Source organism: Nicotiana tabacum, chromosome 5 (genome assembly GCF_000715075.1).
Source record: "Nicotiana tabacum cultivar K326 chromosome 5, ASM71507v2, whole genome shotgun sequence".
Lineage (NCBI taxonomy): Eukaryota > Viridiplantae > Streptophyta > Magnoliopsida > Solanales > Solanaceae > Nicotiana > Nicotiana tabacum.
The window spans coordinates 164,977,251-164,988,817 of NC_134084.1; positions in this window are offsets into that span (position 1 = coordinate 164,977,251).

Genomic DNA, 11,567 nt, shown 5'->3' on the forward strand with positions numbered 1-11,567 from the left:
CCACCCCGTATAGTCAGACGCTTGCACGATACAGGTTTCTATAGGATTATTGAGATCAGTCGGTTGTAGCTAGATTGGTCGTTGATCACAGCATTAATAGAGCAGTGGAGACTAGAGATGCACACATTCCATTTTCCAATTGGCAAGGTCACTATCATAATGTAGGACGTGGAGTTTCTGTATGGGCTGCTGGTTGGTGGACTTCCTGTTGCTTTGACGCATGCCATGAGAGAGTATATGGGAGATCAGTACTTGGAGACGTTGTAGCGGCTCACCGGTTTCTGGCCAGCTGATGAAGGTGCATTGGTTGGGGCCAGTCATCTTGCGTTGATGCTCGTTCGGCTGCATATGGAGGCGATGCATGCAGACATTACGGATGATACACCAGATCTTCATATTAACCAATACATGAGGTTGTTGTTGTTTCTTATGTTTGGAGTGGTATTGTTCCCGAACACATCAAAAAACCTAGTCAGCTTGAGATTTCTTCATCATCTTGAGCTGCTAGATGATTTACATGATTACAGATGGGGTGTTGCTGTTCTTGCCGGGCTTACATGGGCACCCAGCAAGACGTTGCAAGATTTATGCCACTGTTGTAGGTGAAAACATAGTGAAATACTCTCTTCATTATAACATACATCATAAAAATATACCTTAAATTTTACGTCAAAATTGCATATTAGGTTTGGGCGTGGGAGCGATTCCTACAGTTTCAGCCACCTCTACCACCCATCGCTCAGGATGCACCACCTCTGCCGTTTCTCGCTTTTGCTAGGAGGTGGGTTGATAAGCGAGGATACGGATGCGAGTACGAGGCTCGACATAATCTCCCCTGTTGTAGGGATTTGTTGGATTTGCTGTAGTCCACGCAGGTAATTCTATACTTAAGTTTTCTTGGCCTGGATTTATATGTGTTGCGTATACTCACGGTTCCTATTTTTACGTAATAGTTCAATTGGAGGCCATATAGCGACAAGCTAATAGTTGGTTTTCCCAATTATTGCTCGATCGGGCGACTTATGTGGAGCTCTTCCATCTCGTTGATATGTCTCGATATTGATGAGCATCTTGCCACCAAGCAAGTTCTTCGCCAGTTTGGTCGATCGCAACTTGTACCTCCACCGCCCGCTTGGATTATGACACATTACCAGCGGGATGATCGTTCAAGGGTTGACTAGGTATATGAGCCATGGATAGAGTTGCAGATTGAGATTTGGGACTAGTGGTGTGACCTGATTCTCCCAGCCCCTCCACCCGATATTACGGATGGTGATCATGTGTATATCACATGGTACCGTAGCATTACCCGACTTTTCATTGGGAATCCCGTTCATTGCGCTGGCGGTCGATTTTTTCTATACGCTGGAAGGCATGGGGTGCTGGTATGTTATTTTGTATACTTAGTTGTAACATTAACATTATCGTTCCGTAATTAATTTTTTACATGTTGTGCAGGTTATTGGCCTACATCCATTCTACTAGTTGGGACTGCAGATGTTGTAGCATAGCGGCGAGGGAGCGGCTGCTTTACACGACTATGGCCGGCAGGTTACAGATTTGGCTACCCGGACATTGCAGCGAGCTCGGGATGATGAGCGCTTAGGACACCAAGTTTATTATATGGTGCCAGAGCAGTACCATCATGGGCCAGTAGTGCAGCCTGAACGTGGTCGACGTGGCAGGGGTGTCCCATGAGGTAGGGGTGTCCCACGAGGTCGTGGGGGTTGGCGAAGAGGTGGTCCCCAAAAAGGGGCGTTGAGGCCCCTGTTGAGGATGTTGGAGTTGATCAGCCTGGTGAACACCCTGAACCACACTATGCTCCTAGTGATATGCCCTCATTCAGCCTGCAGCTTACTCTAGGGACTTCGCAAGTGACACCATCAGCTCTATTGTTGATCGCAGGAACGGCAGTTACCTCACATGACTGGAATGCGTATTTTCCTGACCCTCCAAAGGCATCGACGGTTGCTGATGCTTGTCCGGTACGAGATGTGGATAGTGGGCACCAACTGAGTTATGGCTCATCACCGAGGGATGCTGAGGATCTTCCACAGGATTTGGTTAGTTTGTATTACTATTGCTTATATTCGTGTTTATCTCATTGATTAGTAATAAATATCTAAAGCCTTTTTTTAAGCCATCATCCTCGCCCATCACGGAGTCCACTTTGTGCGACACTGACATGTTTGAGACGGATAATTATATTCAAGAACCCGCTAAGACCATGGTAAGACATTTTAATTTTTTTTAACTAACACGTACATTACTAATATATATTTCATATATTAAAATATCACATTATTCTGTAAGTTACTGTTGCACCGACGACCCCTTCTACCGATCATGCTACAACGCATCCTCCAATAAAGAGGCGACGTGATGAGGATGATCTGATAGTGTAGTCGGGCGTGATGGGATGCGCCTGAGGCCAGCGGCTGCTTTAAAGCATAAAGATTGTGGGACACATTGATTTTTATTTTATTTTATATACATATGACAATCAGTAAATAATAACAACTTTATCTATGGTTTATATTATATGCGCATTATGTTTTATTTCTCGGTTTCTTTGTTATTTTAATACTACAACTGAGCAAAACAAACATAGCAACTTAACATAAATTAAATTCGATACAACTAATGAACATGATACGGAAAATATAAAGATAAAATACTACACTCAACTTAACATACATGTGTTTGTTTAGTCACTATCGCCCATTATTCTCTGCTCCAACCACTTAAATTTCTCTTCCATTTTATATTTTTCTTCTTCCACCTCTTTTAGTTTCTCATACCTTGCTACAATTTCTCGTTGCATTTCAGAGATCTGGCCTTGGTATTCCCTGTTCATATTCTAAATATACTGCACGCATGATTTGTAGTATTCTTGGTTAATGGATTCATCATACCATTCCTCAAACATAAAATAATTTCCGTCATTGCGTCCAAAAAATTATTGATACATCCAGTATCTACGCCCAAAATTACCATCGGATCAACATGCCTTCAAAATCGCACGTTTGCCACAATAGCCCCTTCGTTGGTCATTGCGTCCAGACATTTGTTAATGCAAGAAAAATAAAAAATTTATGGAAAGTTTTGCTATTTGTTTTGGTTAAACTCAGATAATAACTAAAATGTACTAGTTATTTATAGGAAAGACAACCCACATAATGTGGTATTTAACCGCGCTATGCTTCGCGTGCTAATGATTCTTTACGGTACAATACAACTTTTCCAGAAGATACCTTTTCTAGAACGGTAGCTTTTTTAGGTTGATAAGACAATACACATAACGTGGTATGTAACTGTGCTATGCTTCGTGTGCTAATGATTCTTAACGATACAATAAAGCTTTTCAAGAAGACAACTTTTCCAGAACGGCAACTTTTTCAGGTCGACAAGACAATACACAAAACGTGGTATTTAACCGTGCTATTCTTCATGTGATAATTATTATTTCGGGTATAAGAAAGTTTCTTAAACTGAACCAAGTCATATATATTTCAAAGACCTTTTGAATAAATATTACAAAATGATCTTTTTGATATTTCAAGTCATATCCATTAAATATAAATTATATTTTTGATATTTAACATTAATACTTCAGTATAACAATCTAACATAAACCCATTTTTTTTTAAAAATAATCTTCAAAATAATCTTTTTGATATTTAACATTAATACACATAGTGACATTTTTTTAATGGATTTTGTAATGTTTATTCAAAAGGTCTTTGAAAAACATATGACTTGGTTCAGTTTAAGAAGCTTTCATATATCCGAAATAATTATTATCACATGAAGCATAGCGTGGTTATATACCACGTTACATATATTGTCTTGTCGACCTGAAAAAGCTGCCATTTTGGAAAAGCTGTCTTCTGGAAAGGCTATATTGTACTATAAAGAATCGTTAGCACGCAAAGCATATCACGGTTACATACCATGTTATGTGTATTGTCTTGTCGACCTGATAAAGCTGCTATTTTGAAAAAGTTGTCTTCTGGAAAAGCTATATTCTACCGTAGAGAATCATTAGCATGCGAAGCATAGCGTGGTTACATACCATGTTATGTATTTTTTTCTTGCCTATAAATGACTAGCACATTTTTGTTATTACTTGCACTTAACCAAAACAAATAGCAAAACTTTCTATAAATTTTTCATTTTTCTTGCATTAACAAATGTCTGGACGCAATGACGCACCAATGTGCTATTGTGGCAAATGTGCGATTATGAAGGCATGCTGGTCTAATGGTAATGTTGGGCGCAGATACTGGATGTGTCTATACAAGTTTGGAGGCAATGACGGAAATCATTGTATGTTTGAGGAATGGTATGATGAACCCATTAACAAGGAATATTACAAATCAATTTTGCAGTATGTTTGGAATATGAACGCTGAATACCAATGTCACATCTCTAAAATGCAACAACAAATTGCAGCACTACAAGAGAAACTAAAAGAGGCGTAAGAAGAAGAAAAAAATAAAATGTAAGAGAAATTTAAGTGGTTGGAGCAGAGAATAATGGGCGGTAGTGACTAAACAAAAATATGTATGTGTTGAATGTAGTACTTCATCTTTATATTTTCCGTGTCATGTATTTTCATTAGTTGTATCGAATTTAAATTAAGCTATATTGTTGTATTTGTTTTGCCTAGTTTTATGTAACGACCCGACCGGTCATTTTGAGCTTTTGCGCTTCGCTCTCCAGTTCTCGGGCATTACTAGCCATGTGTGATATATTATGACTTATGTAAATCATTGGTTTTGGTTTTTAAGATAGCCGGAAAGAATTTGGAAGAACAGTTCTCAGTTAAAAGCTTGAAATTTGAAAGGGTTGACCAAGATTTGACTTATTTGTATATGATCTCGGATCGGAATTATTATGATTTGGTTAGCTCTTTTAGGTGATTTGGGACTTAGGAGCATGATCGGAATGCATTTTGGAAGTTCGTGGAAGGTTTAGGCTTGAATTGGTGAAATTGAGATTTTGGCGTTTTCCAGTTGATATGTGAGATTTTGATATAGGGGTCAGAATGAAATTCCGGAAGTTGTAGTAGCTCCGTTGCGTCATTTTGTGACGTGTGTGCAAAATTTGAGGTCATTCGGACGAGGTTTGGTAGACTTTTTGATCGAAAGGGGAACTTGGAAGTTCTTGAAATTCTTAGGCTTGAATCTGATGTGATTTTGGTGTTCTGATATTGTTTTGAGCATTACGAAGGTTGGAAAAAGTTTGAATGAGGTTATGGGATATTTTGGCATGTTTGGTTGAGGTCCCGAGGGCCGCGGGTGAGTTTCGGATGGTTAAATGGATCAACTTTGGACTTTGGACGTGGCAATTGTTGTTGTTTTTGTTGCAGACGATTTGTCTTCGCGTTCGTGAAGGGTGTTTTCTAAGGCAGCGAATTTTGCCTTCATGTTCGCATTTCGTGTGTCGCGTTCATGATGTTGTGATGTTTTGATTCTCCGTGTTCACGAGGCTTATGTCGTGTTCGCATAGAGGAAGAGGGATAGCTGGGTCCCCAATGCTTTTGTTCGTCGCTTTCGCATAGTAGAGGGCGCGTTCGCGACCTACTGAGTTTGTTGTGCTTCGCGTTCGCGAGAAGTTTATCGCATTTGTGTAGAAAGATTTTTGCTCTGTGAAGCGGTGTGCTTCGCAAACGCGAGGGTTATGCCGCATTCGCGATGAAGAAATGCCTGGGCAGTCAGATTACATTTTGAAAAACGAGGGTTTAAGTTCAATTTCATAAAAACCATTGGAGAGCTATGGAGAAGGTGGAATTTGAGGATATTTTCAGTAGAGCTATAGGGGTAAGTATTCTTCACTCATATTTGGTTTAATTCCATGATCTGGTCTTGAATTTCATCATTTAATTTGAGAAATTAGAGTGAAAATTGGGGGGAAATGGAAGAAAAGTTTGAGATTTCTTTTGGGAATTTGAATGGGCAAATGAGGTCGGATTTTGATGAAATTGATATGGGTAGACTCGTGACTGAATGAGGATCTTATTGATGTAATTTTTATCGGATTCTGAGATGTTGGCCCAGGGGGCCGGGTTTGAGCAATTTTGGGATTTTTGATGTAAATTGGATATTTTCGAGTAGGCTTTCGTTCCCTTAGCATATTTTGACATCGTGATTCTGATTTTGGATAGATTCGACGCGAGTGGAGGCCGATTCGAGGGGCAAAGGCTTCGCGAGCTAGAGTTTGCACCGAATTGAGGTGAGTAATGATTGTAAATGATGTCCTGAGGGTATGAAACCCCGGATTGCACATCATTGTGCTATATTGAGGTGACGCACACGCTAGATGATGAGCGTGGGGTCGTGCACTGTTGGGGATTGAGACTTAGTCCATCCCGAATGACTATTTTACCGCATATTTGACTGAAATCTATTTGTGAACATCATATTTTTTGGCGGAATGCCATATTTGGGCTTCGTGCCAACTATTTGAACCCTTAGGGGATTTTATTGATATTTCCTCACTGTTTTGACTTTATACTTGAACTCAGTCATGCTATACTCTACTATTTTCATAACTCAACCATGTTTACTCCGCTTTAGCATTGAAATGATATTTTGGTCTGAGCACCATGTTTTACTGTTGCCCGAGTGGCTTGTGAGATTCTGACTGAGTAAGGTCGAGGGCCTATGTTGCGAGGAAACACTGATTATGATTATGAGGCCGAGAGCCTAAGATTTATACGCCACGAAGTGTCTTGTTGATATGAGGGTGAGAGCCTAGTGATGATGTCACGAGATGGCTTGATATTGCGCTTGGGCCATAAGGGTCCCCTCTAGGAGTCTGCACACCCCCAGTGAGCGCGGGTACCCATTATGATGTGAGATATAGCCTGAGGAGCTGGTGTTGTTCCATGTTGTTGCCCGAGGGGTGAATTTTCTGTGTTTATCTATTCTAGTTGCTTTGTATTTAATTGCTTAACTGTTAAAAAGGTATTTTAAAGAATTTTAAACTGAGCTAAGATGCTTTAAGAGATTTCACAGCTTCATTGCTTTCTTGCTGGTTTTATACTGCTTTTATGCAGCATCTTGATGTGCTTTACGTGATTTCTTAATCCTCAGTCTTCATTTATTTTTATTACTCACTGAGTCGGAGTACTCACATTACTCCCTGCACCTTGTGTGCAGATTCAGGTATTTCTGCACTCGGTAGCGGGTATTGGTTGATCAGAGGTAGAGTCATTGGAGTTTAGGTAGCTTCCCGACGTCCACAGCACTACTTTTCTCCCTCTTGATGTCATTAGACTGTATTTAGTATATTCCCAGAATTTTTGTTGTATTTTAGACCTTAGTAGATGCTCGTGACTTGTGACACCCCGATGTCGGGCTGTATCTATTTCCGCAGTTGTTCTGTTTTGCTAAATTTATACTTGTTGGGGATTTATTCTTATAAATAACTTAAATTGACTTATTAAATTGTTAAAGATGAATTTGGGAGTTGTGTCGGCTGGCCTTGTCTTCACGAGAGGCACCATCACGAACGGGTCCGATTTGGGGTCGTGACAAGTTGGTATCAAAGCCTACGTTACATAGGTCTCACGAGTCATGAGCAGGTTTAGTAGAGTCTCGCAGATCGATACGGAGACGTCTGTACTTATCCTCGGGAGGCTGCAGAACCTTTAGGAAAAACTTCACATTCTTGAATTCTTATCGTGCATCCTTGATTCAGCTTGAAATTTAACTCTTTGAATTCCTTCCATGCGTTCGCATGCACGTATGAGCGCTTAGTAACAGATGTGCATCGATGGCTTGTGATTCCCTGATCGAGGGGCGAGATGTGATCTTTGTGTGTTAATGTTGGTCCGGTTTGGAGGACTTGAGGCCGGATTTTTGCCTACAGCTTTATCATTGAGGTATTGATTGTGTGAGAATATTCTTATGGGTTTGTATGTTCTATGGTGTCCCTATTAAGGGACGTAATGACTGGAGAGCGTCGTGATGAGGGTGATGTGACTGTGAGATGTGTTCATATGAATCGAATGAGGCGAGAAGGGTCTGCTTTAGGGTAGCAAGAACTATTTAGTATTTGATTTCCATCGTGATTGAATGTATAGCCCCGAGTTATGGGTGTGTGAAGAATCTTTTAATGTTTTCTAGCTAGGAGTGAAGTAAATTTCATGGTGCGCTATGAGTTCAGACTCAGGAAGATTAAGTGACTGCGTAATATTTATGACGGTAGAAGGTATACAGAAATGCTAGTTGGAGGCGAAGCAGGTGGGTTATCTCCTGCGGAGTGCTCTGAAGTTGTGTGATCCTTATGTTGTCTGTTAGAAGATCTCATTTACAAGTGAAATATATGTGTTGCTGTTTAAATTTGGATCACTTAAGAGAGTGGGATTAACTGTTACGAGAGTGAATGCGAGATTGCAGAAGATTTAAAGTACTAGATGGACTGTGTTTCACGAGCCTATGAAGGATTTAGTTTAATCTCACTATGGTATTATGACATCAATAGAGTATATGCGTTATGATTTATTGTGTGTGTTTTGGTCTATGGCTTCGAGCCAAGTGGGGGAGTTTGTTATTGATTAGGTGATTGCACGGTTAGGTGCTATGTTGGTTCCAGTTTTAGGCATGCTGGTGAGTCAGTTATGGCTTACAGAGATTGAGACTAAGGACGACTCGAGTAAAGGAAAATTTTGACAAAGGTTATATTATGCTTTATAGATGTATGAGAATCACGGAATGTCTTGAGTTGTTATTGGTAAAGGATGATCGGTACATAGAGCAGGAAGTTGCTTGGTAATAGGTGACGTTACATTCTGCGGTGTCGGAGTGCTAATGAGGTACAGGTTGTTCGGTTCATTTGATCAGGCTAATTGTATTTTGAGTAGAGTGGATGACTCTCGAGAATGGTTCTAACGTGTTCAAGATGTTATATGTAATAATTGAAAATTTGCAGGTTGTATTTTTGGCCAAAAACTGAGGTTTGCATTTGGAGGGTGTCAAGATTTGTAGTATTTCTATATCAATTATGGGATTCTATATATCAGTATCAGGAAGGTGAAGGTAATGGCTCTGGATTCATAGGAAGTCTCTTCATGGTAAGTATTTTGAACGTAGTGCTTCTGGGAAAATTTGAGAGAGTATTCAGCGGCTTATGGACCGTAAGACGGTGTGGATTTATGCTTGGGTCTGATGTGGCAAGTCTGGGTTGAGGAATTATGGTGCTACAGCAAGAAGGAGTATCAAGTTAAAGGTAAATTAGAAGGAAAATCGGATAGATGGGGTAGCTTGGTAGTAGGTCGGATCGGTATGGTAAGGATATGATTAGCTCTTTGGATGCTTATGAGGTAATGGGTTTATACGGGTGTTTCGCGGCAATGCTCTTGGGTTTTAGTAGCCTGCGTAGCTTGGTTGAGTTAGAAGGATTCAGTCCTGACGGTTTAGTTTTGTGCACATGGAAATTCGGAGAGTTCTTGATGGTTTCTACCACGGTTAGAGATGTATACTTTCTATGAGCATGAGGAGCATGGGATGTATAGTGGTTTTCTTCTAGATCGGATCAATGGAAAGTTCTTGGCTAGTTGAGTACATAGCTGCTTGTGGCTCGGAAGGGATATGAGGTTCTCATGGTTATCCTAGGATGATATGGTTTATGTGGTATATTGTGTAGGATTGAGATTTGCATGTGTAAGGTCATGGTTCAGTTCTGAAAGGAAGGTCATAAAATTCTTAGGCAGCACGGGTAGCTTTAGGTGATTAGGGAAATGATCTTCAGATGATTAGGGAAAATGATATTACTAGTTGGTGTGGCTTGATGGGGGTATACGTTTTCAGAAAAAGGGAAATGTGATTGAGTTAATGATACTTTATTAGTATTGCGGCACTCTCTTGTTGGATCGACTACTGATATTCGAGTTTGCTTGGTGGCACAGGAGAATTATAAGAGTACCTCTCGTGGGAATGATTGGGTATTAGAGGTGTATTGTAAATTCGGACAGTGGAATTGGGATCAGATGTGGTGATTTGCGTGCTGTATGGATTTGGAGACTGAGAGTTCTCAAAAACAGGTTAGGTAGTGGTTGTGGACCGTGTATATCAGTCTTGTGTGGTAACTACTGGAGGTTTGGAGACCCAAGTGGATCTTTTGTTGCTTGGTATGTTAGATTTTGATGTAATACTGAGTATAGGCTGGTTGTCTCTGTGTCGTGTTATTTTGGATTATTGCGCTAAGGCATTGATGTTGGCTATGCCGAAAATCCATGGATTGAGTGGTGAGTCTCTAAGGATCATGTCCTAGTAGGGTGATTTTATATTTTGAAGACCCAGCGAATGGTTGTGAAGGATTGTCTTTCTTATTTGGGCTTTCGTGATGGATATCAGTGCAGAGACTCCTACCAGTAATTCATGTCCGGTGGTAAGAGACTTTTCGGATGTGTTTCTTGTAGCCGGGCATGTCGCTGGGCAAGGTTGTTGATTTCGGTATTGATTTGATGTCGGGCATCGTGTCATATAGCACCGGCAGAGTTAAAGGAGTTGAAGGAGCAGCTTCAGGGTTTCCTTGATAAGGGGTTCGTGGCAGGACAATGTGGATGTGTGTTCTAACTTGAGTCGGCTTGATTGGCTCCGAGTTGTATTGCTGAGGGATGTGTGATTCGATTGTTATTGAGCCTATTAGTGTTCTGAGGAGATCTATGAATTAACTTTCCGTGTTGCGAGGCATTGGGATTTGTTGGTTATAGGCACATGTAGTGCGGTGTTATTGGGGTCTCTCAGTGGAAATCGAGCGGGAGGAGTATTGGATTTTGCTTGGCGGATGGCACATCGGTTGTGTCCTTTTAGGTTGTGTGATTGTCATGTCAATTGTTTCACCGTGGTTATGATGATTTGCTTTGGTTCTAGACATCAAATTGCTCGTCGTTGTCAATTTTGAGTATAGTGACTTAAGGTGTTTCATGTGGACCAGTGCTTGAGTAGGGTCGTGCATTGTAGTGGAGTTATGTGAAGGTATACCCTTCAGGTTGGATTTGTGTGTTCTGTTTCTATGATGTGTGACAGGTTCTCAGCATTGTGTACGGTGGTTCGGGTGAGCTTGCAGTACATCTCTTTAATTTGAGTCATTTTCATGATTTGGGTAAGTTCGGATTGTTGCTTATTGGTGCGCAGATTGCACAAGTTGCGGCTTTAGCCCGTATTGATGTGTCATGTCACCAGAGTAATTGTGTTGGATTAGATGAGATCGTTGGGGTCTTTAATGAATACAAACGGATTCAATTTCAGCATGTTGGAAGGATAATATCGAGGTTTGGCTCAGAAATTTGCTATGGTCTTTGCCAAAAGAGAAGTGGCTTCATGAATGATTGGTCTGAGAAATGGTTATAGTTTACTGCGTGTTTCGTTTATCATTGGTAGTATATTAAAGTGTTGGAATGAGACTTTAGTTGATAAGAGGTTTATTATCGGTAATCGGTTGTTGTGTGCAGCTGTCGTAATTTGGAAGTTATCGCTACAAATGTCCGAGTTATGCGGTATATCTTGTGATTGCATCGAGGATTGCAGATATGATTTGTTACAGCTTGTTCGGAC